At 48.6% G+C, this 24,609-nt stretch overlaps 1 protein-coding gene across 7 annotated transcripts in view; it reads right to left on the bottom strand.

Moving 5' to 3' along the window:
* Positions 1–24,609, bottom strand: part of HIVEP3 (HIVEP zinc finger 3) — a 542,129-nt gene that overhangs the window by 187,138 nt on the left and 330,382 nt on the right. For all 7 annotated transcript variants that reach the window (XR_012421655.1, XR_012421658.1, XM_015437619.4 and 4 more), the window contains one exon: positions 11,600–11,679. The gene's annotated coding sequence lies outside the window, so the exon portion shown is untranslated. The remainder of the gene's footprint in view (positions 1–11,599; positions 11,680–24,609) is intronic.

The following is a 24,609-nucleotide window of genomic DNA, read 5'->3' as shown; positions in this document are numbered from 1 at the left end:
GCGTGCAAACCATGAGGGAACAGGCGCCAAGGGGCTCTCTTGGGAGTGAACTCGCCAACTTAGTGTTTGGAGGTCATGCCTCAAGCTATGGCTGCCCTGGTGAGTCTGCGCTTTCTGGGATCTGGGTGGGTAGGGTCACTGGCGGGGAAACCTCCTCCAGCAAGTTGTCATAGTAACCAGGACTTTCCGTTTCATGGGAGAGAGTCCCTGGGAGGAAAAACACACCAAGGGCTTGGGGGGAGTGGTAGAAAGCCATGAAAAGCCTTCTGACACTGTCCTCCCGTACCCTTTGCTTTGCTTCCTACTGGTTTACATGCTCAAGGTAGAGGCCATTATGTGTGGGCATCTGAGTAGAAGCTGCTGAAAATAGCTGCCCGACTATTTCAGGGAGCAGCTGAATATGCATGAAGCTATTTTAGAAAAGATGTCCCTGGCCCAGCTAATCCAAACCCCATCCTTTCCCTTAGAAGTGCCAAGACAAGTTGAATGGGACCTTTCTTAGTCTTTCTCACTAGGGTGGGGGTGCTTCAGAAGCCGCAGAAAGAGCACCCTGGCTAATGTTGGCACTGCAGCCTGTCGGCTCCGCCTCCCAGTCCCGTGGTGACAGAGGCTTCTAGCCAGACAGCTCAGCCCTCCAGGGTCCTCCGGGGCCTTGGCAGCCTTCAACAACTACTTTGCCACAATCTCGTGTGCCTAGGTCTTTGGGAGTCTCAGATCTTAGATACTTCCACGTTTGTTCATTTCTTCATTCAATACACTTGTATTGCTGGATAACATGTGCAAGGATTGTGTTGGGTGCTGGGAATAAAAGGTTCCTGACACCAGCTTATGGCGGGGGAGTGTGGACAGGTGAGTAGAAAGACAATAACCATAAAGTTCCAAAACAGAGAGGAATCAGCTGTTGGGAGGACAGGGGAAGGAGCCCTTGCTTCTTCCTGATGGTCAGAGAAAGAAGATGGCGTTTGAGCTGAGCCTTGTCTGAGAGACATGGCTGGCTCAAGGGGCAGGGGATGGCTGGGTATGGCAGGGGCACCCTGGTGGGAGGGTGTGCCTGCAAAGAAGTGAGAAAGAAGGGCAGGAGACTATGGGGACACTGAATGCTGGGCTAGCAATGCCTTCTCTGAGTCCTCAGGCTGGGATGGGGAGCACCCTGCTTCCACGAGCCTGAAGTGCCTGGTGCACCCTTGCCACTGTCTTCAACCTAGACCAGAAGTGCCTTGGGCCAGGAGCCTGGTCAGATCCTCCTGGGCATCTCCAGAGCCCTGTGCCAGGCTTGGGACTGAGCACACTTACATATTGTTGGCTGAAAGCATGGATTCTGGCCTGGCGCGGTGGCTCACACCTGTAATCCCAGGACTTTGGGAGGCCAAGGTGGATGGATCACCTGAGGTTGGGAGTTCAAGACCAGCCTGGCCAACATGGTGAAACCTCATCTCTACTAAAAATACAAAAATTAGCCAGGTGTTGTGGCAGGCACCTGTAATCCCAGCTACTCGGGAGGCCAAGGCAGGAGAATCGCTTGAACCCAGGGGGAGGAGGTTGCAATGAGCTGAGATCGCTCCATTGCACTCCAGCCTGGGTGACAAGAGTGAAACTCCATCTCAAAAACAAAAACAACAAAAAAAGAAAGCATGGATTCTGGAGCCAGACTTCCCAGGTTCAAACCTGGGCTCTGCCCCTTACTGGCTGTGACCTTGAGCAAGTTATCTGACCTCTTTTTGCCTCAACTATAAAATGGGGATAATAATACAGTCTATCTCATGGAGTTTCTTGGTGAGAAGATTCCATTACATGAATTAATATATGTCAAGGGCTTAGAAGTCTGTGTGGCACATAGCAAACAATACATAAAAATGTTAACTATATTATTCTAATGAGTATGGATTTTTATCTTGACAATGGAGTGCCATCAATAACAAGTTTTCTTTCTAGATTAAAAATAGCTTTATTGCTTTGACTGATCATATTATATGTACCCACTGTAAAAAGTTAAAGCATTATCAGTATAAAGAGGGACAGAAAAAAATCCCCTTAAATCCTGACTCACTACTGACATGACCATCTGCTATGGCCTGAATGTATGTATCCCTCCAAAATTCATATGTTGAAATCCTGACCATCAAGGTGACAGTATTAGGAGGTGGGGCTTTTGGGAGGTGATTAGGTTCTGGGGGCAGAATCTTCATGAATGGGATTAGTACCCTTATAAAAGAGGCCAAAGAAAGACCTCTCATCCCCTCTACCATTTGAGGACACAGCAAAAAGGTAACACCTATGAATCAGACAGTAGAGCCTCATCGGATCATGAATCTGCCTTGATCTTGAACTTCCCAGCCTTGAGAACTGTAAGAAATAGACTTCTGTTTTTCTAAGCCACTCAGTTTATGGTATTTTGTTACAGCAACCTGAATGAACGAAGACACTATCTTTTTAGATACTGTCAATCCTCATTATTCATAGATTCTGTATTTGCAAATTTATCTACTTGATCAAATTTATTTGTAACCTCCAAATCAATACTTACATTCATAGTCATTTGTGGATGTGCAGAGTGGTGAAGTTTTGTTTTTTTTTTTTTGAGATAGAGTCTTGCTCTGTCTGCAACCTCCACCTCCCAGGTTCAAGCGATTCTCCTGACTCAGCTTTTTGAGTAGCTGGGATTACAGGCCTGTGCCACCATGCCCAGCTAATTTTTGGAGTTTTAGTAGAGACAGGGTTTCACCATGTTGGCCAGGCTGGTCTTGAACTCCTGACCTTAAGCGATCCACCTGCCTCAGCCTCCCAAAGTGCTGGGATTACAAGCGCGAGCCACTGAGCCCAGCGTGGTGAAAATTTTGTGTCGCCTAACGTGTGTGTTCCTAGATGAGGCTGAATGAGGCGACCTTCTGTCTTCTAGTTTCAGATCCCATACGATAAACAAGTGTCCACAAAAAGGACACTATGGACAGTTTTCACAGTTTTGCACTTTTTGTTTGGCGATTTTACTTTTTCAAATGGCCTCCAAATACAGAGCTGAAGTGCTTTCCGGTGTTCCCAAGCCCAGGGGAGCAACTGCGCGCCTTACAGAGGAAACGCTGTGTTAGGTAAGCTTTGTTCAGAGAGGACTTATGGTGCTACTGGCCCTAAGTTCAATATTAATGAATCCACAATCTATGTTAAATAAGGTATGTTAAAACAGAAACACACATAAAACAAGGTTATATATTGATCAGCTGACAAAAACGTTGCCACCAGAGGCTTGCAGGAATCTCCTGCTGTAGTTCTTCCAGGAGCAACAGTTCAGTATTTGCTAATTCTGTGTTTGTGAGGACTTTATAGAACATACCTACTGTGAATAACAAGGATCAATGACATTTTTCTAGATACATGGATGTATGCTTCTGTGCAATTTGGAATGGATGTCCCATACCCTTTTGATACTTTAAAAAATCATATGTTAATATGTCAAAGGCATGTTTCCATTTTCATAAATACGGGTCCTCAGAGGGCTGCATCACTGTGCACATTTCTGTGATGAATAACCAGTAGCTCCCTATTGATGGGCAATTTGGTTGCGTCCCATTATTTGCTATTACAAACAATACTATGATGAACATCCTTATTGGTAATAATAAAAGAGCTAGCATTTATTCAGCACTTAGTAGGGGCCCAAGCCTCTGCTAAGAGTTTTATAAGTGTTATCTCATCTAAGCTTTGCCACAAGCCTATGAAAGTGGTACTACTATGCCCACTTTGCAGATGAGGACTTTGATGCTTAGAGATGTTAAGGAACTTTTTTAGGGCCAGGTGGCTTGAAACAAGGTCATTCTGATCTCAGACTCCACACTGTTAACCAATGCTCTGCTGCTTTCCTACACACATAATCCTGGGCACTCTAGGATACTTGTTTAGAAGTGAACTACCGAGTTGGAAGGTAGGGACATTTGAAAGTATTGACATATAAACTCCCCTCCAGAAAATGTGTATCAATTCGTGACCCACTAAACAGTGTTCCGGTGTTCCTGTTCCTCATTCTGCATTTCCCCAAGTATTTTCATTCTTTGAAACGGCCCCCGAAGGACACTTTGATTGTTTAATGTGCATCCTCTGCCCCTGGGTGACGACTCTTCACATGCTTTCTATGCTCTGTATTTGGTCGTTTGTGAATTGCTTGTTCATGGCCTCTGCCCATGTTTCCGCTGGCAATTTGTCTTTATCTAATACTTCGCTTACAAGACCTCTTTGGGTATTAGTGCTGCTAACCTTTCACCCATCATGCCTATGTTGAAATACTTTTCTTATTTTGTTATCATCCTTTAACCTGATTACGGTGGGGTGTTTGCCCATAGGGTTTTTAATTGTTTTCCTTCACAGTTTCTGGATTTGATATTACATGTAAGGAGGCATTCATCATTCCGGTATGACATAAATATTCCCTCGTTGTCTTTCTTTTAGTATCATTATGGTTTCATGTTTTTTAATCTCCTTGGAATTTATTTTGGTGTAGGAACTGAGGTAGGGAGCCAGTTGCATTCCCTTCCCTCCCTACAAATAGCTCGCTGGTTGTCTTTAGAACACAACAGCAATCACCTGCATTTTCATCTCTAATTCTCGATGCCATGCATTCACATACTAAGCCTCACGCACACTGATATCTACTTCTGGGCTCTCTGTTCCTTGAGCCACAGGTCTATCTCTGTACCAACACTGACTTTTTCTAGGCCATTCGTCCATGTTTATTTTTCCAGATATACTTCGTAACCATTTTATGAACAATTTTTTGGGGGGATTTTGAGATTCAATTTTATTTATAGAACAATTTATAATACCTTCTTCAGTTGATTCTTCATAATTTTATACTTTTATTTCTTTGGAGAATGAAATCTTTTTCCCTTTAGGCTTTCTAACTGCCTTATTTTGGTACCACCTTCTTGGTGAAAGCTTTTCTACTCAGCCCTGCAGGAATCTTTTCTACTTTCTCCCCTTTCAGCACTCTGACTTTTGTGTGCCCCACTCCACTTTTTTACCCAGAATTATAATTACTGCCTAGACAGTGAGCCCTTTGAAGGCAGGGTCCTTGCATGGCCTATTTGTACATTTCCTACCACACCTGGCAGGTTGTCGGGGCTCGGGAGATATGTGCAGGGTGAATGAATGAACAAGTGAATGAAAGACATCCTCCTGGAAAGCAGATTGTGAAATGAAATGAATCAGTTACAAAAACCCTCTTTCATAGGCTTTCATTAGAAAACAAAAGATTTGTCCTTGGCTAAACCCCCAAGAATGTGTCAGAATGAGAGAAGTGGCTCACTACTAGACTGCGTGTCATGTGCAACATGCCCCAACACCTGTCCCCAGAGACTGCCACCCTCACCAAGCAACAGAGCATTTCTCAGGCAGGCTCTCAGGCCCTAAAAGGCCTCCAGGAGAAGGTATATAATTATTCACCATGTGCCTGTCGCTGTGCTAGACTTTTACCAATAAGATACCACACCCTGAAAGTTGGGATCACTAGTCCCATTTTGCAAATGAGGAAACTGAGTCTCAGAGAGATGTAACCCTACCTAGTAAGTGGTAGGGGCAGCTGAAGCCAGAGCTGTGGGACTCTAAAAACCTTGCCTCTCCTGTAATAACCTCCAGACCACCAGAGGCCTTTGCTCCAGTTCCTCCCTCTGCACCAGAGGCTGGGAGATTGAGGGGCTGTGGCCCAGAGGGGAATGCTGTACAGAGTCAAACAGCAAGGGTCCTGCTGTCACTAAACCAAGACAGTCCCTAGAAAACTTGTTTCCCCCAGAGCTGTATGATGCCGCTTCTATAAATCATTCCTAAAGAGCTTAAGTCAAAGAGCTACTGTCAGGCAGGGGGCACATCACACAGGCATTATGGTTGCTATGGGACTGGGGAGTGGAGGGATGGGGGAGGTGGAGGACTCACCATGGAGGCGGGATGTTGGTCTCCATCTGGAGATGGCCCTCCGGAGTCCTCCCCCTTGCCTGCCCATGGGGTTGTGGCTTTTAGACAGCCCTGCAGGCGCCTCCTAGGAGTGCCGCCAAGCAGCCACTTCCTTATCGGGCTGGTAGAGGCTGGGCAGGCCTCAGCTTATTTGTAAGCCTGGATTAGAGCTCAGGTTTCTCATGAAGGACCATGGGTTGGGGGCCAATACATTTACTGGACTTGACTCTGTGCCTGGCCCAGTGCAGGCCTCAGGGACATGGGGATGAGCAGCCTACGAGCCTCCTGCTTCGTGCAGCTCCATTCCGATCAGCAGGTGAATCACAAAGAAAACCCCCAACCCTGCCCAAGAGCCACAGTAGAGATCTCTAATGCTGAGGGTGCCCAGATTTGGGGGGTCAGCCCACTGCAGGCTGTGGAGGTTGGATGTCAGGTGGGGGCATACAGGCTTCATCCTGTGGTCAGAGGGAGATACCCTACATTTTGAAGGAAGAGCCTGCCATGGTTAGATTTGTGCTTTAGAAACAGACCAACTAGGTATATTTGTTTTCAGTAAACGTGAACTCTTTCTCAGGTGAAAATTAAAGTGTTTCCATTTTGGGCAAATAATCCCAACATAAGGAGTCACAGCAGATGGCTATGGCCCTGGATGAGCTGCTTACCTATGGTGCTGATGAACAGAAAGAGCCCTGGGCTTGGAGTGAGAGACCCACATCCATGGTCAAGTCCCTGCCACCATCTTGCTGTGTGACCTCCAGCAAATGACTTCCTCATCTCAACCTCGGTTGCCTCATCTGTCAAATGGGAATACTGCCACCTAATACACAGGGCTGTCTTCAGGACAAAATGGGGTATCAAATGACACTGTACATTTGTACCTACTTGACACATGTGAGGCATCAGGGTGAGACACCTGAAGTTCAGTCCACACCCCCGAGGGCATTTCAGATGCCCCACAGCCTGCAATGTCTCAGGAAGTCTCTCTCAGCTGTTCCAGCTCCAATCAAAGCCTGTCCTGTAAAAACATGACTCCATCCAAAGAAGCAATCTCGCATGTGTTTGGTGGGCCACCTGCCCACGGGGCGCAGCCTGCTGGGCCACAGACGTCAACAGCAGCCCCTTCCTGGTGGGAGAAGGAACAGGGAACTGGCTTGTTCTCTAAGAGCAGAGTGCTGGCGGGTGATGAGGAACATTTTAAGGTGGGATGCTTCTTCCTGCACCGTTGGCAGCTGTCTACGTAAGGCACTCATTATGTGCAGGCCCCAAGGCCAGTGAGCCTGAGAGGCCAAGCTAAAATTAGTGTCAGATGTGCACCCGCCAGACACACTGAACATCCGAAGGTCAGATGCCTCCAAGCAGCCACCCGGGCAGAAGTGCGGCAGATGGGCACCAAACAGCTGTGGCAGCTGCTGCCTCTTGTTCCTCCCAGACACGGAGACCGACAGCCCTGTGCAGCAGCCTGGTTCAATAGCCCAGCTTGAGTTAAAAAATAGAATGCAGAGTATAATCCTAATTAAAAAAAAAAATCTGTGTATGTGCATAGAAAAAGAGGTGGAAGAGGAATTTACTAAATGGCCCAGTCATGGATGTGGAATAGTAGTGAGTTTTTTTCCTCTACTTTTCAAAATTTTCTCAATACATACGTACTACTTTTGTAATCAGAAGAATACACAATAAGATGCTATGTTACATATTCCCATGAAATGTATAAAATGATTAAATTGCATATGCTTATGACAGGTGGTATATATGTGTGTGAATATATTTATGCGGCTGGCTGGTGTTAAAGATCAACATTTCCCAACCCCACATTGTACGGAGGAGACGGAGGCCCCAGGAGCAAAGCAGGAAGCAGAGAGGCAGATTTTCACCGAGGCTGGTGTTGCACTGGAGTTTCCCCAAGCCTTGCCCCACTTAATTCTGTAGTTGGTTTTATTCCCACTTAATGGAGATGGAAACTGAGGTACAGAGAAGTGAACTGATTCACTCAAAGATGACCAGTTCAGAAGCCACGGAGCCAAATCCCAACCCTAGCTTTCCACCCACAGCCCACTGAGCTTCAGGAAAGGAAGGGCCTTTGAAAAAAGAACAGGACAAAACAACAACAAAAACACCCCACTCCTTGAAGTCTCAAACATTCTGAAAGCAACCTCTTAAGGGACTGAGTTTTGAATTCTTTCCTGAGCCCCTCTAGGTGCACGCCTTCCTTAGCTCTGGGGGGTCATGGTCATCTGCCCATGGGAACCTTGGAGAGGACGGGTAACAAACCATGACGTGGGGGAACAAAGGGCACAGCAAATCCCAAGGTAGGACTGGCTGGCAGGTGCCAGGCCTTTGGGACAGGGGAGGGGGAGGAAGTTGGCTGGAGAGGCTGCTGTCTAAACTCTCAGTCTTCCAGTGCTTCGGGAGGGGCCGCACCACACAGCAACGCCAGATGCCCTGATCTGAGGCCTTTGCTCCAGTTCCTCCCTCTGCACGAGTGCCATCTCTATCCCCATATGCTGCCCTCAGTCTTCCAGGGCCCAGTTCATCCAGGCATTTGTGCATTCTTATTGGTGAACACATTTTAATTGAGGGCCTGCTAGGTGCTAGAGCAAAAGACATAGTATCAACCCTGTAGGTGCCTCTAGTGCTCAGAGAAAGGCTACCCAGGGTCATTCAAGCATAGACTCTGGGGTCAGACTGGCTAGGCTCACCCTGGCTAAGCCACTTCATAGCCCTGTGCATTTGGGCCAGTCACAGTCTCTCTGTGCATCAGCTGTCATCTGTAAAAGAGGATGAAAACAGCACCTGCCTCATAGACTAGTGCAGGTGGAGTGTACATCTGTGTAAAGCTCTTAGAGAACAGTGCCTGGCATGTAGTAAGTGCTCAATAAACCTCAGTTGCTATAAACATTCTCATCATTACCCTCTGGTGCAGATTCCCTCCTTATGGTGCCCACCCTGCTTTTCTCCTCTGGCTGCTACCTCCTCTACGGTCCCATAGCACTTCGAACACCCCTCCATGAGAGCATTGATGAGCATGCAGTACAGGTGTCTGAGGCCCTGTTCCCTCCTTGTCTCTACCTGGGTAGGGACTGAGTTTATTCATCTCTATCCCAGCACCCAGCACAGATGTTATAACATCACCAGGATTATGTCACCATTTGCAGCGAATGTGTGCCCTCAACTCCAATCGAGAAAAGTCTTAGAGGCATTAGAGGTTGCCTATCTGGTCTTATCATGGAGCTCATCAATGTTGCCCTTGAACTGTGGGGCCTGACCCTGGGTGTGACCTTCCCGATGAGAACCAAGTTGATGAGGGGGCTGTGTGCTAAGCTTCCATGAATGCTTCTCTGTGACAGGGAGTTCTGCTGGGCAGGATGTCAAAAACACCAACTACTGACACGCCAACACACGCTGGTGTTTCCCAAGCCATGCCTTTCTCCACTGGGGCCCCATGCCCTCCCCCTGCTGAGCTGAGAACTCCCATGGATCCTTTGGGTGCCAGCACTCCTCGCTCCACCCCCACAATGCTTCTTCTAGCCACAGCCCCCACCAAATGTAGCTCCCTCTCTCCTGGGCTTCTCTTGTTTCTGCCCTGGGCCTGTGGGGCTGCTCCTGCTCTCAGTGTGTGGCTATTCCTCTATGTGTCCCTTCTGGAGAAGGCACAAACTTGCTCTTGTTTGGGCCCCTAGCATCCACCAATGCCAGGATCAGAGGGGTGTCAGGAAAGCTCTGCTGAGCGCACTTTTCAAAGGAAAGTCAAGCCCATTGGCCTGACCTCCCGTTAAGGCACGCATGCTGACTGCTCACACGACCTTCTGAACCCAAAACTCACAAGTGGCTCTAGGCCAGCCCTGCCCATCAGCTGCCACCCACTCCATCGCAGGGCTGAGTTGGCAGGGGAGCCCTGAAAGTAAGTGCTGACCACGTGGTGCGCACCGTGCTGGCTTCTCGCTCGAGCTCTTGCATTTGACTCTGGCACCACCGCGGGAGGTGGGTGTTCTATACAGAGAGGCCCTCCTGAGGCTCTGACGGTTCCACTGCTCCTCAAAGGAGGCAGGGGGTAGGGTTGCAGCAAGGCTCTCTTTGGCCCCAGAACCTACTCTTTCTACACTCCTGTGAGACAACAGGTGTGAAAGTGTTCTGAGTTCTACCAAGAGAGGAAACTGTAAAACCATAGAATTGCCAGTTATTACCCACCACACAGAAACTACTCTAGGACAACCTTGCTATCAAAAGAAGTCTTTAGGGGCCTTGGGAACAGCATTGAATTCTTACGAAATTGCTGCCCAGGAGGGGGTGGCCTATTGTCCTTCAGGGGCAGGAAAGGAAGAGAGTGAGTGGGAGCTGGAAGAGCAGAAGAGAAGCAGTCCTGTGGCCGGAGTGGCAGCCCAATGCAGGATGGGGCCCCGGGGACCTGAAAGGATGCAGAGGGATGGTGGAGTCTGTGACAGCTGAGGTCACAGACACTTCAGCACGGGATGTTCTGCCCTGGGCCCCTGTTGATGTTCTTTAGGTTCTGACATGTACACCTCCTCTCATCTCAGCCTCCCCACCACCTTCCTCCCCACCCTCCCGCACCCTGCTAGGGGCCTCTCTCAGAACCACAGGGCTGACTGTCTCCCTTCCCTGCTTGTGTAGGACCCAGCCCAAGCTCCTGGGTGACCTTCAGAGGCCTGCTGCTCTCTTGGCCTCACTCCCACCCTCTTCCTCTTGGGCCCTGCATCCCAGCGACTCCACTGCTCCAATTGCTGTCCCTTCGGCTTAGAATGCTCTTCTTCCATTTTTCACCTGGTGAACTTCTATTCATCCTTCAAAGTCCAGTTCAAGTGTTACCTTCAAATTGTCTTCCTTGAACTACCCCCACAACCAAACCCTGAAGAATAGAGCCCTCCTGCCTTCACAGGTTTTGCTGTTCTGTGGCTATTTGCACGTTGATCTCCTCCACTGGAGCAGAAGCTTCTTGAGGACAATGCCATGACTTGTTCATCTCTGTGCCTCAGTGCCCAGCACAGACGATAGAGCACAACAGGCAATAAATGATGTCCTGATGATGAGGTCATAAGAAGGCAGGCACGGGGCTGATGACTGCATCTGAGTTTGACTTCCAGCAGTGTTTACTAGGAGGAATACAGGCCCCTCCCCAAAATGCACACATACACATATATGGTGAACACACAGCCCAGTCCAGGATCTCTGTGGCTGTAAAGTCCATGGAACAATCAAACAGAAGACTGAGTTCTAAGGACGTGGTACACAGCTGCAGGGTCAGCCCTACTGTCCTCCCCAGAGCCCATGGCCTTGGCCTGAGCCCTGCTGGGTCCACCGAGTCCCACTCCCTCACTTTGCAGACCAGGAAATAGAGACCCAGAAAGGAGGCACTTGCATGAGATTTTCCTGAGCAATAAAGGCAGGCCTGGGGTCAGAAGCATTTCCCCTGGCTCCTGGCCCAGGACTCTCCCATGACCATATGCTGCCATTTGCAGAAATGCCAGCTGCAGAACTTGGGACATTTGGGTGGCTTTTTCCTGAAGTCTCGGTAGCATGTGGGGCTCCATTCTCCTGCCCGAGGCTGAGGTCATTCCTGTCTACCTCCTGGCCTCAAAACACAGCCTAGTGGCCTTTGGGCTATGCTGAAACTGCCCTGTGTCCTGTGGTGTGATGAGGGATGGGGAGGGCTCACCTGCCAAAAGCCAGCCGTGGTCTCATGGTCGAGATGTGTCAGAGATTTCTAAAGCTTGGAGAGCTGTGTTGGAGGGAGGCCTGTGGGAAGTAGAGAAAGTGAGAATATTACGCCACCGCCATCTGTCAACTTTCATCTGAGTTTGAAAAATGCATCCAAAAATGGAGAGCACAGCCTTGCTGAAAGCAAGGCCCCAGCCACCACCCCTTCTCCAACATGGTTATGACAAGGTCAAGATCAGGTCCCTGGGGATGAAACCACAGTCTCAAAATCCCAGTACAGAGCTGAAAGTCACAAGTTGTCTGCCCCTGGGAACCCCACAGTTATGCTGGTCCTGTGTTCAGGCCTGAGGCTGGAGGAACTCCCACATTCAAACACTCCTCGGGGAAAACACCCTTTGTGGGTTCCCTAAGCACCGTTCATTGTCATTCACTCATTCTTGCTTTCATTATTCATTCATTCATGCAAGCATTGCCATTTGGGAAGGTTGTTAGATGCTGGCGTCAGGTCCTCATAGAGATGAAGTCTCTGAGTGTAACAGCCTAGATCCAGTAAGAAAGGCGGGTGTAGACCCAGCACAAATGCCACAGGCTGGTGGGTTGTCTCCCTTCTCCAAGTGACCTCTGTGCCAGGTGCTGGGCAAAGCACTTTGGTTAAGCCATGCAGGATGGCAGAATGTTCCTACCATTTTCGGCACAATGACCTCTCTTTGTATGAAAGTATTTCTCCAAACTCCTCCTGATGGTAACTGTACACCTATTATCTTCTCATTGAGAAAATAAACAGTACAAAAGTTACAATGAACTAATGCTTTGCAATTAACTTGTATTTTAGTAATTACAGCACCACTACATATGTTTAAATTACAGTTGGACACATATTCATTTGAGACATGTTATTTATGTCTTCTGGGCTTAAGGCTTTGAGCCCTTGGGGATCCATTCATTCAATATTCATTCATTCAACAGACATTTATGGAGCATCTCTGAGATGCCCAGCCCACTGGTTCAAAGGTTAGGGATCCTGGTTCAGGAAGGAGCTGCAGCTCTGCAGTGAGGTACACTTAAGCTTAAGCCCAGGTAACACTGGATGTGTGCCCTTAGGGAGGCCATCTCGTCTTCCTCCAGCTCTGAGTCCTCAAGAGCAAGATGCAGATGTAACTGACATTGGAAAGTTGTTATGAGGGGTAAATGAGATAGTAGAAAGCACCCAGGTAAGAGCCTGGCACAAAGCAGAAGCTCAACAAACGGGCACCCAAGGATTATCATCATCCCCATCAACATCAATGTCATTACTATCAACAACAGCAGCAGCACCACCAGCACCATCTTGCTTCCCTTCTCTTCCTGAACCTTCAGAAGCCTTTCCTTGTCTCTCTACTAGGGTATACAGCAGTTTCTACCTTATAATAGAGTTTTTTGTATCCACATTTATAGTACCTTATAATAGAGTTATTTGTATCCACATTTATAATACTTTATAATAGAGTTATTTGTATCCACATTTTCTTTCTTTGGTTCATGCCCAGCTCTGCAATTTCAGAGTTGTGTGAACTTAGGTAAGTTATTTAACCTCTCTGAATTTGTTTCCCCATATGTAAAATGGGAGCTGTATTTTTAGTAATTCATTGAACTGTAATGACTAAATGAACTGATGTACATAAAACCTCAATACAACATCCGTCATGTGGAAAATGCTCAGCTATTACAGGTTATTATTGTTCATGTTATTGTTATTATTATTACCGTTATTATTAATATAATTTCTCCTCCTGACCTGTGAGCCCCTAGGGGCATAGCCATTGAAAATTCATTTCTGTCTCCCTGCAGAGTCTAGCACAAGGCTGGTCTCCCAGCAGACATTAATAAATGTTTGCTAAAACAGTTTTGGAGGTTCACACAAATCAAGTGCAAAATAACTCAAGGGGCATGGTCAAGGGTAAAGAGCCTTGTTAGGACCCTGAAAACCCCCAACAGATGTCCTGAAGGGAGCTCTTTGTCACCCATGGAGCCAAGCTGCAGGACTGCTGGGACCATTCATTCATTCATTCATTCACTTATTCATCACACTGACACCCAATTTTCACTTTGAATAACAAACCCTTGCCCAGTGCTTTTTCCTATTGTGAAATCTTGTTTCCATCTGCCACCTCATTTAGTCTCCATGAAAATTTTGGGAAGAAGAGAATAGGTACATTACTGACAATCCATTCTGTAAAGAGATGAAGGCCCAGAGAGGTGACAAGGCTTGACAAAGGACATTCAGCTGTCAAGGTCACAGTGGGAAATGGATCAAGGTTCTGCTCATGATCTTGACTCCTTCCTGCTGGTCCTGTTGATGTCAAGCACTTTACAAATCCAGGATCATTCCTTCTTGATTCTCAGCAAACAAAACTGAATTAAATTTTTGTGTGTGTTATTTTAACATGACTATTGGCAAAGAAAGACTCTAAGTTCCAGAAGGGCAGAGACAATGAGAGCCCTAACAGTGTGGGGGCAGGTAAATATATGAACTCTGATCCCAGACTGCATGCGTCGCAATCCTGATTCTGATACTTAATAGCTGTGGGACCCTGGGCAAATTACTTAACATCTCTGTGCTTCAATTTCTTCCTCGATAAAGAAAGGATAATAGCTATCTATAGGGTTGTTGTGAGGATTAAGTGATCTAATCCATGTACAATGCCTAGAACAGTGCCTGGTGCATAGTAAGGATTAGTTGCAATTATTATTTGTGATGTATCTCCAGCACCTAGCATAAGACCCAGCACATAAAAAATCCCTAATAAACATTTATTGGATTGTTGAATGGATAAAATACTTTCTGTAAAGAAGTAAATATCTATGCTTTAAGTATTATTAAATATCTATGCTTAAGTATTATTGGGCAAGGCAAAAGAATAGCTGAAGCTCTGGCCCCAAAGAAACTGGAGTCCCTCAGTTCCTTGCTCACAGATCCAGGCGGGAGGAGATTCGTGATTCCAGGATTCAAAGGCCTGTCCACCAACTGGCAGTAAATGTGACTCATGGTTAGAAATACAGGTTTTAGAGTCAGACACTCAAATTCAAGTCTTCCCTCTTGCTCTGTCACTCACTGGTTGTATACTTACCTCCCGTACTTGCCTCAGTATCCTCATCTGTAAAATGGGAATACTCATACCTACCTTGAAGGGATGTTGGGTAGATTAAATGTCATATGCAGGAGGTGAAGCTTCCTGCACCTGGGCCCAGTCCACAGCCACAGGAACAATGAGCTTACAGGATCAACAGCAGCTCATCCTACGGGCCAACTCATTCTGTGCTAAGCATTGCTTCTACGGCTCTCTCCCTGTCAGGGGCTTTGGGGGCCTTCACCAGGGGTGGACTCATTTGTATAGCCCAGGCTCCACCTTCTAGGCCAAAAGGCTGCTATGAAAAGGCAAATCCTCTATTTGGCTTCAGCATGAACTGGGCTCTGTGGAGGCGAGACAGCTGCTTGGGAAATGGGCTCCTGGGAAAGGTGGTCTCCAGAGAATCAGCTTAGAAGAGTTCCTTGCAAGCGCCAGTGCCAGCAACTAGCAGCCTGCATGCAGCTGCCTCTGAGTCAGTCCCAGTCCCTGTGGTGGCTACAGACCCTTCCTTTAGTCTGTTTCCCCCACTAAGATCCCAAGGCTGGCAGCCTGTCCTGCCTATGGGGAGGAGCTAACATCCATCGAGCCAGAAGTGAATTCTTTGCCTCGTTTAGACTTCACAATGAGCCTGTGGTGAGCACTTGAATCTTGCCACACACCAGCCATGAGATCCTGGTCAAACCATTTAGCTGCCCATGTCTGTTTCCTTATCTGTGAGCACATGTCAATATCCTTGTTCATCAGACCCATTTTGCAGAAAAGGAAGCTGAACCATACAGAGGGAAAGGCATTGTGAAGATCATAGAACTAGTAAATGACAAAGCTGGAGCTGTTTGACTTCAAAGTTCCATGCATTCATTCACCCATCAATTACTATTTTAGAGCCTACCATGTGGTGGGCACTGGATTCATAGACTCTTTTTAAAAATATTCATATTATCAATTTCCCACTGCTCCTAAGATAGTGGTATGCAAGGTAATTCAATTTAACAAAGACACATCAAGTCCTTCTATGTGCCCAGGCACTGTGTGAGGTTCTGGTATAAAGGCTCACATTGAACCCTCATGACAATTCTGTGCAGTTGACCTTTTTCATGCCCTTTACAGATGACAAAATGGGTAATTCAAAGAGGCAAGAGAACGTGTCCAGGCTCACTCATGCAGCCTGGATGGACGCCTGTGCCCATCTGATGCCAAAACTCACTTCCTTCCCTTCCCACCATGTTGTTTCTTTCTCTCCAAGATGCTCTCATCTCCCCACCCTGGCCTGGCCCATAATGATGCAGCCTCTGGAAGTTCCCTCAGTACCCCTGGCAGAGGGTGTTCTCCGTCCAGCAGAGAAGGACAGCTGTCAGCCCTACCAGCCTGCGCCGTCCACACTGGATCTTCAGGACTCTGCTTCTCCCTGGCTCCTTCCACTCCCTGAACTTGACCCCAGGATGACAGACCTAGAAAACCCAGAAACTTGTTTGCTTGTATCTTACCTACTTCCAAAAAGGATGTGAGGAAGATTAAGGAACAAAAGTGCAGACCGAGGCTCAAAACACTGGACAAAAGCAAAAGCAGATGTAAAGGAGCAGGGGGTGCTGGAAGCCAATGTTTGGAAGAACACTGTCTGGTGCTCACGGGGTGTGAGGAAATGGGTGCTCTCACATCGCTGCTCGTAGTGAAAATAGACAGAGTGCGTTTGAAAGGCAGCGTCAGAGTGTGCATCAAGAACTTTGCCTCACAAATATCCACACTTCTGGGCGTCGTCATCCCAATTCCCAGGAAGACAGTCTAAGAAAAAAAATTCTAAGCAAGTTCCATGCGGTCTTACTTCTAATACTGAGACATTGAATACCGACAGCAAATCTAAGTGCTAACACATGGAAAGGGCTAACACACCACTGAAAACTAGGGTACAGCTATTATCAGGAGTTGACAGCCTGTAGGACAAATCCAACTGCTAGCCTGTTTTTGTAAATAAAGTTTTATTGGGACACGACTGTGCAAACACATGGAAAGGGTGAACCTACCGTTGAAAACTAGGGTACAGCTATGTCAGAGGTTGACAGCCTGCAGGACAAATCAGGGTACATGTGCAAGTTTGTTACATGGGTATATTTTGTGATACTGAGGTTTGGGCTTCAAATGATCTCATTGCCCAAGTAGTGAACATAGTACACTACGGGTAGTTTTTCAACCCTTTCCCCCTTTCCTCCCTGTCCCCTTTTAGGATTCCCGGTGTTTATTGTTCTTATTGTTGTGTCCGAATACATGTGTTTTATTTTTATTTATTTACTTTTTTTTTTTTTTTTTGAGATGGAGTCTCACTCTATTGCCCAAGCTGAAGTGCGATCTCAGCTCACTGCAACCTCCGCTTCCCAGGTTCAAGAAATTTTCCTGCCTCAGCCTCCCTAGTAGCTGGGATTACAGGTGTACACCACCACACCTGGCTAATTTTTGTATTTTTAGTAGAGGAGGGGTTTCAGCATGTTGGCCAGGCTGGCCTTGAACTCCTGACCTCAGGTGATCCTCCCACCTCCACCTCCCAAAGTGCTGGGATTACAGGCATGAGCCACCGTGCCAGGCTGGAATACATGTATTTTAAAAAGAGAAATGCCTAGCTGAATATGCTCTGGGCATATTAGTGGCCACAGTAAAGAGGAAAGATGGGTTTTAATTGTCTGGCAGTAGGAGGGGACCAGGAAGCTAGGAAAGTCAAACTCTCCTGGCCAGATTTTGGAGAGGAATTAGTCACCAGGGTCTTTGTTTCAAGGAGTTTCTGAGCAACACAATGGACAACTTTCTCTACTGTTCTGCAGATGTGCTGAGGTGTTGCCCACAGAGACAGCAAGTCCTGATTATTGGTTCTCTAACAATGTCAAAGAAAGAATGTTAAGCTATGGTTCTGTAAAGGCAACTCTCTTAGTGGCCAGGGTGACATAGGAGCTCAATTCAAGGAAAACATTGCAGAATTGTGTAGAAAAAAGCATCAATGTACCTAGCTGACCAGTGAGTTTTAGCCAGAGAATCTTTTCTTAGAAAATAACCCTTAAATTGCAGATCAGTGTGTAAGACAGATAAAGGTAGGGTGCTCTGGTGGAGGCTGAGCTGGATATATTTCATTCTGTTCCCCTCAGCTCCCCCGGGGCTGCCCTTTGAAGGGGTTCTGCAGGACCTCTGGGGCTTCTTGGAGCCCAGCTGGTGAACTGCTGCATTAGACCATCCCCAGGGCACCTGCTGCATCCCTGGTCTTTTGCCAAGTCGAGGGCACTGGCAGGAGAAGCAAAGGATACTCTGCTACCCACAGAAGGCAGAGCCATGTCCTTTAGAAACCAGAACTACCACGAAGGCAATGACAAGATTTCGTTGTGAAAATTAAAAAGTGCAACTTATGATTATGCTTCCATGGAGGGCCTTGGGTGCGGCAAGAAAGGACTTACTCTCTCTCAGATGGCAGTTCTGGAGCAGTTTCAAAGGCTCTTAAAAGGCCAATGCTGAGGCTCAAGTCCGGGTACTAGGACAGGTGAGGAGGGTCTCTGGTGGGTGGAAACACCTAGAGGACAACTATGTGAACCAAGGTCTTGGATCCATTTTCATTCCAAGAGGGAAGAACAAGAAGCCTATTGGGAGCGGGGTGTAGATGGTACAGTGAAGTCACTAAGAGGGGGATCTGGGGTCAGATTTGAATCCTGCTCTTCTACTTATTACCTGTGCCCATGAGAAAGTTACTGACTCTTTCTAAACCTCAGTTTCCTCATCTGTAGAAAAGGAAAATGATAGCCATATATGATAGAGTTGCTGGAAGAATAAAATGATTTACTGCATGCCAAGTGCTTAGCACCTTACCTGCCCTAATGAATACATGCTCATAATGGTTTGCTATCTGCAGCAATAGACCTGGCCAGGCCGAACCCTGGCCTGTTGGGGTCAGTAAGCCTGGGGTTTGACCTTCAATTCATGTAGGCTTGAAGAAAGATTCAGGGATGTTCTGGGGCTGAAACCAGTAGCTGATGAACAGAAGACTTGTTAGAATTTCTAGAGTGACTGGGAGATGCCAGGAGGGGCCATCCCCCAGGTGAGTGCTCAGGGAGCCTCTAGAAGGATTCGATAGAATCCTCTATCCTATCAGGGTGACATTAGGGAGGGACTACCTTTGTGGGGACCTGAGAGAGTGCTCATGTGCCTCCCGCTCTGAGTGGCCAGCCCCATGCAGTTGAGATTGTGCACTGTTTACCTCCACATGGGAAGGCATGCCAGGCAATCTCTGTCTCTGGGTCAAGCACCATGTGCTACCGTGGTGGGCATTTGTTGACTTTTGCCCACTTGGCACCCCTTCTCCCCACTTTGGCAATAGCATTCTGATTTCATTTGGGGAAATCAACTCTCCTGGTGTTGGTTGACAGTGAATCAGGGCTTCCTGCTTTCTCACAACCAAGGGGAGGGCATGAGCCTGAGCCAGGCATCTCAGATGCTCTTTGCCAGGCCCAGACTCTGCGAGCTCATTCTTCCATCTCTGTGGCCATGACAAGACCACTTCTGATTAGTTCCTGTTTTCTGGTCCCTGGAGGGGCCCTGGATCCTTTTCTGAGTCTGCTTCTTCAGCCTTCCTGTCAATTCTGTAAGATTCTCATTATCCTTCTGATATATTCCCTCTTTGCTTAAGTTATCTCAAGTCAGCGTATGCTGCTTACACTGAAGAGCCCTAATGGATTCTGAGAGGAGTAAGTCAAATTGTTTCCTTTGGCACAAAGGGCTATGACCAGGAGCTCTGGCACCAAAACTGCAAACAAGAAAACTTCCAGTTAAGTACTAGAAGCAACCCAGTAGCCATGTCACCCCCATGTCTTCTCTGCTGTCGGAGGCTGCTTTTCTTGGGGTGAGCTCAGAACTGAATGAAACTCCATTCCATTTTCCAGTGACTGGCTCATATGACTCAGTTCTGGCCAGCAGGGTCAATTACTTCCATTTTCTAGTTAAGGGAAGCCTTTCTCAGGGGTTCTGGGAAAGAGTTTCTTTGCTAATAAAAAGAGAATCTGGGGAAGACGTTCCTCTTCTGCACCTTCCACCACCATGTGGCATATGGCCCTGGACTGTGCCAGCCACCCATGGCCTTGGGTGATGACACTGCAGCTATGGAGGTGAGGCTGGCCAAGGGGGAAGCTGGAATGTGCCTGGATCCTGGATGTCTGGGCCGTAGGTTTTTCAGCTTTTGAACCATCCCCACCTCCACCTTCTGGAGTCAAACTCCTATTGCGTAAGACCCTTGTAGTTAGCTTTCTGTTACCTGCAACCCAAAGCCTCCTAATACCCAACCAGAGCTTTAAACCTGGGAATGGGCACCCCAGCACCAGGCTAGGACAGCTGCATCTGGGTCATGTCAGGTGGAAGCCCAGAGAAAGGAGCATCCAGTGAGTGGGGCAGGCCTTTAGTGGGTCCAAGCAGGGCCATTCACAGGTAGGACAGAGGTAGCCTCCAGGCAGTAGCAATCTCTGAGGCCAGAAGAAAGGCAGTGTCATTTCCTGACAATCTTCCTTGTTTAGGGCAGGAACCCAGCCTGTAGCTTGAGGACACGGAGAACAGAACCCAGCCCCAAGTGGGGTTTGGGTGGAATGGTGATCACCAGCCAGGGGCTCACTGAGGACTGGAGTTCATGTGGGGCTCTGGCTTTGCAGATAATTGGAGTCTTAGGCCGGGAAATTGAGGCAGAAAGAGGCAAATCCAGTTATGCCGAGTCATTGACATGGCAAAGTTTAGGTGAGTGTGCAGCTCAGTAACTCCTGCCCTCCACTGCCATCCATAGGAATGCCAGATGCAGAGTTCAGGGCAATCGGGCCAATGGCAGCCTCTGCTGGCCCACTGGGAACTAAGATTCTGCTGGCTTTAGCCAGGTTCAGCTCAGGTGATGAATAGGCACTTTGGAGGGACGTGTCTGGAGTCGGGCAGGGGGAGGTAGGGACTTTTGGTTAAGAACCCACTTCCACCAGGAGCTGAGAAAGCCCTAGGGAAGTTTCTAGCTGTGCCAATCTGAGTCAACATGCAAGCAACCCTAATGCCTGAAGAGAGCTCTACTCAAGTTCAAGGTGGTAACAGCTGGACCAACACTCTGCCCTCCATCCCATTCTTCACGCATCAGCCTGGGGATTGGTCACTTCCTCCTGCTGCATTTCTCATCTGCGCGCTCTGCCTTTTCAGAGCTCCCACCTCCCCTCTCCTAGCACGGAGCCAAACCCGAAAATAGTCCCTGGGGGTCATTTTCAGGACTGGAAAGATTCTAAAAGTGTACCCTCTTCATGTGACCAAAAGGAAAACAGCAGCACAGAGAAGAGCAAGGGTGTTCTGTCATCCTGCTGTGTGACCCAGGGCAGCCAACACCATCTCTAAGGTCGCGCCAGCTCTGACATCCCATGGCTATGCTTCAAAAAGACAAGCACATGTAAAATGGTCAATGAATTCTTCAGAGCCTTATGGAATGGCTCTAACTCTAAGCCCTCAGTGAGGGTCTGACTCTCCTCTCCCCCATCTCTGCTCTTCCAATGGCTGGTCCCCTGCGCCAACCAGCCAGTGAAGTCCTACCCCTTGCTCTCAGTCCAGTCCTCCCTCTCACAATGAGGGGCATCTAAAGAGCCCCCACCCAGGCTTCCCTGCCCTAATATTGTGTCCTGTGTCTAGAAACTATGTGCCTGTCTCATTCCCAAGGCCAAGCACCCACCTTATTCCTGGGCACTGGTGCTGTGTCCTGCCGTGGCCTCATACCCCAAGCCTGACTCCCCAGTCCCTGTGGCTGTGCAGCAGTGGTCACCATAGGATGGCAGCTGATCATAGCTTCTTAAGAACCTGCTTCCTGCCAGGTTCTCAGCTAAGAATTTGACATGGATTACTTCACAGACTCCCCAAAGAGGGCTTTATCATGTAGTCACCATCGCTACTCTCATTTTACAGATAAGGAAGCTGAAGACCAGAGAAATCAACCAGCTTGCTGAAGGTCACTTGGCTGGTAAGTGGTAGTGCCTGGAAGACGACCTTGAGTCGGCCCTTTTCTCTGGACTCTCCGCTCTGTTGCAGGCCTAGACTGCAGTCCCCACTGCCACCCACTGGGCTGGCCTTCTAGTGCCCTTCCTTCCCTTTGCACACGATTGACCACAAGTTCCCGGCTTCTCTCACTTGGTAGCCCCAGGCCTATGGCTGGCCGTGATATCTCCTTCCGAGAGGAGGTAAGATTTGACAGGACCCAGAAGAACAGGCAGAGGGTATGGACAGGCCAGGAAGAGGCCAGAAATCAAGGCTGGTGATTTGCAAATGCAGAGCCCACGACAGCATCCATGGGGTCTACTAGTTCCCTCTCTAGCTCGCTCACTGGCAGTTGCTGAGGTATAGCTTTCTGGGCTGATAGTGGCCAACCATCACCACCACCCAGCTGACACTAAGCAGCACAGTGAAAAAGCTTGGGTTTTTGGGGCCAGACAGTCCTGTGTTCAGATCCCATCTCTGTCCCTTAGAAGCTCTGCAAGCTTGAGGAAGTCCCATGGGAAGGTGACCTCTTTGAGCCTTAGACTTCCCAGCAATAAAATGGGGTTGATAACACCAATCCTGCATAGCCTTTGTGAGGACATATGAAAAGCATTTGTCAAATGCCCGGCTTTTGGTAAAAGCTGGTTCCCTTTTATGCTTTTTCCTCATCCTTCTTGCTGCCCCTTGGAGCTGGCTGTCTCCCGATGCCAGAGACAGGCTCTCTGTGTTGAGCGGCCCGGGTGGTTCCAATGATGCGCACCACGTGGCTGGCAGGGGCCCGAGCACACTCGGCACACTGGAGATAAATACAGGGTCCAGGCACCTGACTCTAAACAATGGGCTATTCTGGGGTTTTAATTGCTCATCAAAGGGAAGGCAGGCTCTGGGCGGTGACCAACCTTGGAGGTCAGGACATGCATTGGGGTGGCAAACAGGGCAGCAAACACACCAAGGTGCAGGTGCAGAAACACCAGCCGGCAGGTCGCTAATCCCAGAATGTCACTGAGGGAGGATAGTTAACAAGCCTCTAGGGTGATTACCCTCTCAGTGTACAAATGGGGAAACTGAGGTCCGGGGAGGAGAGCACTTCATTCTACTGCTTCAACAAGTACTCATCAAGCACCTGCTCCAGGCTGTGCTCCATGCTGTGCCTCAGCATCTCACTGTGTGGGGCAGAGACAGATTCGACACACACAGTTACAGTGCCCTGCGACAAGTGGCAGGAGAAGCAGGAACAGGGCCGTGGTGATATGAAGGAGGCATGCCGCCCTAGTCACACGAACCATTCATTCCGTAAAGATGCGCCCACTGCTTGTGCGTGCCAGGCACTGCTCAGGTGCTGGAGACACAGCCCCGGACTAAGGCCAGGCCCTGCCTCTGTGGGGTTTCCAGTCTCCTGGCAGAGAAAGGCAGTAGCATAAATGAAGAGGTAGAGAATGTAATGTCAGGGCGTGTAAGTGCCGAAAAAGAAAGCAAAGCAGGGTAAGGGGACAGTGGGCGCCTGCGGCTGGCCGATGGTTTAGGCAGATGGTCACGGCCGATGCTAACAGTGACAAATTAACTTTAGCACATGAGATGCGTAGGACAATGAAAGCTCTGCCCTTCTGAGTGAGGAGGGAAACCAGCATCCTGAGCTGACCTGCCTCAGGGGTCTCAGAAAACCAGAAACAGAGCCACAACCTGTCCCAGGTCTCTTGTATCACAGGCCAGAGCTGGTCCCCTGCATGGCCTGGCAGCCCCTCCCTTCATAGCCACTGTTGCTCCCTCCATCCTCCCTGGGGGGAAGCAACAAGCTGGTGCCTTCCCAGGCTGGAGGCCAAAGCCACCAGGCCTTTTCAGCCATCACCTCCTTCCTGGCCAGTTGCCCATGCTGGCCTCGGGCAGTGGAGCCTGACAGGAGATCCTTGGTCTCCTGACACAGCGGGGCAGGCTTGTCTTTCCCTCTGCCACGTCCCACTGATGTGAAAGTCTTGGTGTCAGACACATGTGGTCCTTCCACTTCTGAGATGTATGACCTGGACACGTTCAGCAGAGCATTTGTCAAAACTGAATGCTGGGCCATTCTCACAGAGCCCCTGGGAGGATTAAATAAAGTAAGACATAAAAGGCTCCCAGGAGCCTGTGGCCCACAGCAGGCTTGGTAGGCACAGACACCTTCCCCTTTTGCCGTGTCCTCCCATCCTCATCCGAGCCCCAGCCCGGAGCATCACTCCCTCTTCTGCACTCCCACTGCCCTGAGAGCACTTGCTTTCTCTTTCTGGGTCTGCTCTTTGTCCCTGAATAGGACTGCCAACTCTCAGAGAGCAGTCTCTGGCTTCTGCAAGTCCCTGAGCCTCCTGCCTGGGGCTCAGCACAGAGTCACACGCAGTGTGTCACTGCTCAATAAATGTTCTTCCACGCAGCTTCCAGCCAGGAAAGTTTAACTTGGAGAATAATGGGGCATGTGGAGCTCTGGATTCCCAGTCAGCCTCTTTATCAGCTAAATGACCCTGGGCAAGTTAACTTTTTATGTAAATGAGGACAATCACCCAATGCCCCAAGGTTCTGAAAAATTATATGGTGATTTTAACATTATTATTTCCATTATGGAATCATAGGTGGAGACAAGAGTCTATTACATTTGGAACCTGGTACTACAGTCCTTCCCACAACATCCAGCCCCCTGGATGTTCAGCCTCTACTTGAACTCTCCAGTGACAGGGAACTCACTACCTGCTGGGCAGCCCGTGCCATGTGTTGACTGCTTCTGAGCATTAGAAACTTTGCTTTCTATTGTTTTAAGACCTGCCATGCTGGGCTCTGGAATGCAGGGAAATGAGTGGGTGATGAGCAAGCCTGGGGGAGGGGCTGGAGAGAGCTGCAGGATGATGGTGGGAGGGTTGCGGGGAGCTGACCGCACCCCAAA

The sequence above is a fragment of the Macaca fascicularis genome, chromosome 1 (assembly GCF_037993035.2).
Source record: "Macaca fascicularis isolate 582-1 chromosome 1, T2T-MFA8v1.1".
Lineage (NCBI taxonomy): Eukaryota > Metazoa > Chordata > Mammalia > Primates > Cercopithecidae > Macaca > Macaca fascicularis.
The sequence above is the reverse complement of the archived record's forward strand: the minus strand, read 5'-3'. Positions and strand labels throughout refer to the sequence as shown.